We start from the raw sequence: 6929 nt of genomic DNA on the forward strand, positions 1-6929 counted from the left end.
GGGGAAAGCCAGGCAGGGACTGGCTTGACCTCTAGAAAGGGACTCTCTCGATCTCATGGATTTGAGGGAGGCTTCTTCTACATTAGTCCATGTACAGAACAGTGCACTGGGCTGAGTTACCCATGGTCCCTTATGTTAGACCAGCAGCATAGAGATAATGAGGCAACTTCTTAGTGATGTTATGACAGGAGCGCCTGGGTGACTCAGTTGGCTAAGTGTCCAACTCTTGATTTCAGCTAAAGTCACGATCTCATGGTCGTGGGATTGAGCCCCGCATCAGGCTCTGCACTGGGCGTGGGGTCTGCTTAAGGTTCTCTCTTTCACCTTCTCCCTCTGCCCCTCCTTCCCTCAAAAAATATTTAAAAATAAAATGAAATAAAGAAGATACTATGACAGAGGCAGGAGATGGCCAAGGGGACATTTGTCCTGAGCTAGGAAGGAACTAGCACAGCTGCATGAACGCTGGGAGAATATGGTCTTCCTAGATCTTAAATTCATACTTAGGAGACAGAGACAATAACACAATGCAGTAAAAAGTGGTCAGAAAACTGGAAACCACCATACAGTGAAGGTATGACTATTGCTACAATAACCCTTTAACAAATGATCAGTGGCAGTAAATAGAGACACTTTTGTTTTACCTGCAGACAAACTGTCCCCCTGCATATACGTGACTAAACTAAAAGCAGGCCAGCATATGGGGGGTTTTTCTGACAACCCTGGGCCTAAATAGTTAAGGGGGGCCAAGTACAGTTTGCTGTCTCTAGGAATTAAGACAAGTAAGACAAAGGGAGATCCCGCGTCAATGAACTCCACATTCAAGGCATGGTTGCCCTCAGATCTGTGACCTGGTCCTCTCTGTGCCTGTGCCCTTGGAATTCCTCAGCCAAGGTGGAGGCCAGGAGAGAGGAGGCCGTGGAGGATAAGCCGCAGGAGAAGAATGCAGGGACAGTGAGGGGCAGGAAACAGACCCCACTGGGGCAGGACCGGGTCTCAGGGTCCTGCACCTCTCAATCCCACCCCTACTCCCCCATGTCCAAATGCCCCCTAACCCATACCTCCTAAATCGAGGCAGCCAGTGCAGGCCAGGTACCACAGTGGGGCCTCCAAATGTGGCCTACGGGCATGGTTTCCAAATCCTAAAACTGGCAGGCTCAGAACATCGGGAAAAACACAGGAAACTTTAAAAAGGAAGCTAACCACGTGCTTTCAGTGTTGTTCTGCTGAATGAACGTTGACGGAATGGGAAGCAAATACATCAAAGTCATGAGTGGGGCCATTAGAGGAAACGGAGGGTAAGTCAGTCACCTCCTGCGATCGTTTGTTAGCGCTGACGTAACAAACTACCTCAGACCAGGGGGCTTAAACAACAGAAATTTATTTTCTCACGATTCTGGAGGCTAGATTCTGAGATTAAGGGTTAGCATCTTCCGAGGTTTTCTTTCCCGGGCTCGTAGATGGCCATCTTCTTCCCCTGCCCTCACATGGTCTTTTTTCTGTGTGTATCTGTGTCCTATCTCTTCTTTGTATAAAGACACCCGTCATAGTGGACTAGGGCCCACACTAATGTCCTCATTTTACCTTAAATACCACTCTAGAAACCTTATCTCCAAATACAGCCACATTCTGAGGTACTGGGGGATAGGACTATAGCATGTGCATTTTGTGAGTACACAATTCAGCCCTGGGAGCACCAAATCTGGAAGTATGGCACTAGTAAGTGGATCACCCCATATATGCCCACACCCCTGCTCTGACATCCAGTGCCCTTTTGAACATGACAGGAAGCTGCTGGGGGGCAGTGGCATATCTCCAGTCACTGGGAGAGCTAATGTTCCAACGGATCTACAAGCGTGATCATGACAGCATGCACGTCAGAGAGCTTTATGGAAAAATAAGAGAGAAATGAACCCAGAGGTCAGTTCGCTAAAACACCCCGTGACATCCCACTGACCTGGTCATTTCTCATGGATGGGACTCTGGTGTGGGAAGGATGAGATGGAGTCGTCCTTTAACCAACTAAAAATTTCCAACAGAGGACAAATGTGAGAGCTGATTTGGCCTCCCTCCTTCTCTGGACACCCCACAAGTTGCCCTGGTCCCACACAGAGATGCCCGCCGGGATGGGCAAGACGCTCAGAGAGGGACGCGTGATGGGTGCACTGAGCCAGTGTGAGGTGACACGGTGCGTGTCAGTAGGGCCCAGAGCATTGTTGGATCCTAATTATTAGGGCCCAGAAATCAAGGCAGCCGTTGTGGTCTGACCTCCAGTTGGAAGAACCCGGGAAGAACAGAGAGACAAAGACACTTGTGCCAAAAGGGAGCAAAGAGGCTACGTCCCTCTCTGGGGCTTCCCAGCAGGGGAGCAGCACAAGTCTGCAGAGCCACCACTGCACTGAGAGCCCCCACCCTATCCTTGGCGGTACCCCAGCTCCAGGCCATCTGATCAGGCATCTGAGAACTTACAGCCATCAGAGTGATGCCTATCCCTGATCACCTGCTCTGAGAAGTAGGCTCGTGGCAAAGGGAACCCCAGAAAACCTAGCCTTCCCCAGCTGTGGGATGCCAGCCAGGCCTTGTCGGGCTCCGACTCACCCCATCAGGGGCCCTGCGGTGGGATATCAGCTTGAAGGTCATGAAGCCCCCAAACTAGCCTGTGTTCTGCGAGAACCTGAACTTGCAAAGAAGATCCCTAATCCCTGGCCCAGCTCAAAAGGAAGAAAGGGCAGCCTGCGGGTGCGCCTCGGTCAGGGTCCTGCTGCCGAGCAGAGCCAGCAGGACGTAGGTCAGACGTTTACTGCAGAGAGTTGGTCAGACGTGGTCCATGCGGGGTGCCGCTCTGGCATCTGAGGCTGCAGCCGGGAGCATCAGGACAGGCAGATGGGGAGGGATGACAGACATGGAGTGTGGGAAGCAAAGACAACCGGGACCTCCTTGCAACAGTGCCAGACCCGCAAGGGTCAACCGGAGCCATTCGGATGCCTAGGCAGAGAGGCAGGGGCAGGAGATGCCGGAGGACGGGGGGAGTGCGGGCGGCTGCGGCACCCAGACCCGGTGGGCCGGCGCATGGGTGATGACAGCCTGCCCTGGCCTGAAGCAGGCAATCTGCTCCCTCGAGGCAGCCTCCCATGTCTCATGCCAAGTGCACTCCATGCTCACTTAGAGCAATTCGGAGCAGAGAACTCTGAGGAACAACGTTCCAGCTTCACTAAAGTGACACGAGACGAATCCACCCGACAAGAATACATCATCAGTCTAGATAGTGATCATTTCTTCTAGGAGGACAGAGTCCCGGAGCTCTGGGACAGAACTGTAGGGCATTCAAGTGCCCTTTTAAAATGGGACCCAGGGCCCGGGAAGGCTCCATGGAGGTGATATCTGAAGTGAGGTGACCCCCTGAATATACGGGCTCAGATGCAGGTGGCCCAGGAGACAGGTCTTAGGGTGAGTCACAGACATCAGCACAGAACAGGAGCCAGGGGCGGGCAGAAGCAGCTCAGAGAGGTCAGGGATGCAGAGATGAGCCTTCTGCTTCCTCCCGCAGGGCAAATAACCAGACGTAAAAAATGTTTCACAGGCCGTGCAGTTTCCTACTCCCTTGTGTGAAATTAAAGTCTTCAGACTGGAATCACGGTATCTTTTTTTAAGATCATGTTTCAGATGGTCCATTTTAGGTCTTGAACTCCCCCTGATACCTTACTTTATTTTTCCCCAATTTTTTACAACACTAAGTAAATATTAAAACACAAATGGAGCTCAGATCTCCTTTCATTATTCATCAAGTGTAGCTGCCTTAAAACTTGAAGGGATTATCTTTTGCCTGCAGCCCAAATAAGGTTGACCTCCCTTTCTTTGTCTTCTCTCCCTTTCTACCTCTTTCCTTCCCTCACTCCTTTTTATCAGTCCTTCCTTAATTTTTCATTTTTTTTATGGCTTCATAAACGAAAACCCCCAAAAAATATCTTCCCAGTAAAGGACATGTAACAAAAGTAAAGCAGCAGACACATTGTCATTCAACTATGACAACCATGACAAGAAAAAATGTTTTCTGAGCTTTTTGTCCCCCTGCCCAGTGCTGTCCACATACATCTCTGTTGTACCTGGTGCTCTCAGCAAAGGGTCTAATTTTGTACTTTGCTTTATTCACTGGATAATGTCATAAAGATGTTTTCCACTCTGCCAAATTGGCTTGCCTGTTATCATTCGCAACAAGCTTGTGGTTCTCAAGGAATGATAGGAACCACTGGTGTTGGGAGTTGTGGAAGAAGGTGCCTTAGCCTGATCGTGATCCACAGAGAGCCGCCCTTCTGGTCCTTGTGCACAGTGATGGCCAGGTCCAGGAGAATTCCTTTGCTATTCAGGAACCTACCTCTTAGTGTGCCTGAGGTGAGAGAAAACTTGAGGAATTTTCTCTAAAGGGGTACAGGGCAGGGAGAGTGGTGGCCGATGTGCTCCTGGGTGTTTTCCTAATCACATCTCATCACCCCTACCAGAGGCATGTGACTCCCCTAGGCCCCTCAAACCCTTCCCCAGAATAGCTCATCAGGACCTGCAAGGTGAAAAAGAGGTTTTTATGTTCCTCATAAGGAAGACCTTGAGAGAGATTCATGCACAAAGGAAGGAAAGCAAAATGGTATTTTGTATTAAATTTTGCACATAAAACCCAAAACTATAGTTTTGTAACATGTCCTTTTAAAATGCTAAATTTGAGCAAAAAGGACAGGTGACATACAGAAATCAAAAAGTAAAATGACAGATACAAATCCAACTATATCGAGCACCTGGGGGGCTAGTCCTACGGGACAAGATGGAGTTCCTGCAGGTCCTGAAACGCGGGCTGGATCAGCTCAGCGGCCACGGTGGCCTCTGCGGCTATCTATGAGTTTTCTTCAGGGCAAATGATGTGAGGGTTGGTACATTAGTGGGGGAAGACAAATATGGAAACAAATACTATGAGGACAACAGGCAATTTTTTGGTCGTCACCGATGGGTTATATATACAACTGAAATGAATGGCAAGAACACGTTTTGGGATGTGGATGGAAGCATGGTCCCCCCTGAATGGCATCGTTGGCTTCACTCTATAACTGATGATCCTCCAACAACAAAACCACCTACTTCTCATAAATTCATCTGGACAAACCATAAGTTCAATGTGAGTGGCACTCCAGAACAATATGTACCTTATTCTACCATTAGAAAGAAGATTCAAGAGTGGGTCCCACCTTCAACACCTTACAAGTAAAGACGATGGAAAATAATTTAAACATGTATAATATGGGGCTCTTCATGTAATTGCACTTTTACTGATTAAAATTGTTTGATTAAAAAAAATCCAACTATATCAACTATTAAATATGAATGGCTTAAACAATCCAATCAAAATGCAGAGAATATCAGATTGGATAAAAATAGAACAGTTATATGCTGTATATCAGAGATATACTTTAGATTCAAAGATATGAATGGGCTGAAAGTAAAAGGGTAGAAAATACGTACCATGCGAACAATAACCATAAGAAAGCTGGAGTGACTATATTGATATCAGACAAAATAGACTTTAAGACACAAAATGTCACTTTAAAAAAAAGAGGGACATATTATAATTAGTAGGAGATTAATCTGTTAGGAAGACATACTAATTATCAACATGTGTTCACCTAACAACAGAGCCCCAAATTGCATGGAGTAAAGCTCATAGAAGTGGAGGGAGATATAGACAATTCAAACATAATAATTGGACTCGGTTATATCCCACTTTCAATATGGTTAGAATGACTAGGCAGAAAGAAGATCAACAAGGGAACAGAGAACTTGAATAGCACTATGAAATGCAAAACTTTCATGAGTGAAAGGAACTTCTTAGTGCTTAAGAGAAGAAAAGTACATTTCTATGGGTGGCATGGAGGAAGGTGGGGGGGGGGGTGGTGCTAGATGGGGGTTGGGAGACCTAACCTTGAGTCCTGTCAGGACAAACTAGATGGCTTAAAGCCATTTACTGGAAGCCTCTGAGCCTTAGCTTCCTCACACATTAAATGAGGGGAGAATGCACCATTCACAGAGCTTTGTGGGGATTTCTAAGACAAAAACCATTAAGGAAATTACTTCCTAGGCTGCAGAGTGCTCTCGAAATGCAAAATAAGCTGATCATGGCCTGTCTACCCTAGGAGCCATTCCAAACCTTTTCCCCTCTCTGTTTTATGGAGATGGAGCTTCAGAGCAGGTAGGTGTTGACCATTCTAGGCTGTGTTGCCTGGACTTTCGTTCTAGCTGATTTGTGGCAGGATTTGCCCACAGAGAGATCGTGGTAGAGAGAGTACAAGAAAGGGAGAAGCCAGGGTATTTCCCCATCACCACTTTGCCCACACCTAGGCGGTGTCTCCGGCAATCTTCAGCTAGGTCTCCAGCTCCTTCCAGGCAAGTCAAGCTACCAGTTTCCCTATGACCATTGAGCTTGGACCCCAGTAGCAACAACTGCCCCCTTGGTTCCTCTAACCCAGGGGATTTATCGATCCCTTCAATGTCTCTGTGCTCTGCCTTGCAGCCACCTTATCACCTGGGTAACCAGATCCCTCTGTTTATAAATATATAGAGTGGCCTCTCTTCCCCTGGTTGATCCTTGGATGATTAATACGATTTTTACTTAAATTTTGTATCTAATCTACATAGCACTCCTACGAAACTGAGGCAGCTCACACAGCATAATGCAGTGCTAGGAAGCCGGGGGGGTATAATGGGAAGCCCACGTGCTTTACCATCCCCCACTGCTAAGTCAAATCCTACCAGGGCACCAGCCGGCCAGCCCCCTCCCTCCAATCTCCTGCAACAATTTACAACAAAACCAAAGCAAAATGCAGACATGTGGGGGGACATGTGGGGGACATGTGGGGGGGGCTTTTGTCTGGGATTTTGGGGGGCATTCTTGGATT

The 6929-nt window shown here is 47.7% G+C and overlaps 1 pseudogene; it reads left to right on the forward strand.

Annotated features, from left to right (window-relative positions):
* The first annotated feature begins 4801 nt into the window (after window positions 1-4801).
* LOC102963088 lies at window positions 4802-5323 on the forward strand (annotated as a pseudogene).
* Window positions 5324-6929: the final 1606 nt, after the last annotated feature.

This window comes from Panthera tigris, chromosome D2, assembly GCF_018350195.1.
Source record: "Panthera tigris isolate Pti1 chromosome D2, P.tigris_Pti1_mat1.1, whole genome shotgun sequence".
Taxonomy (NCBI): Eukaryota; Metazoa; Chordata; class Mammalia; order Carnivora; family Felidae; genus Panthera; species Panthera tigris.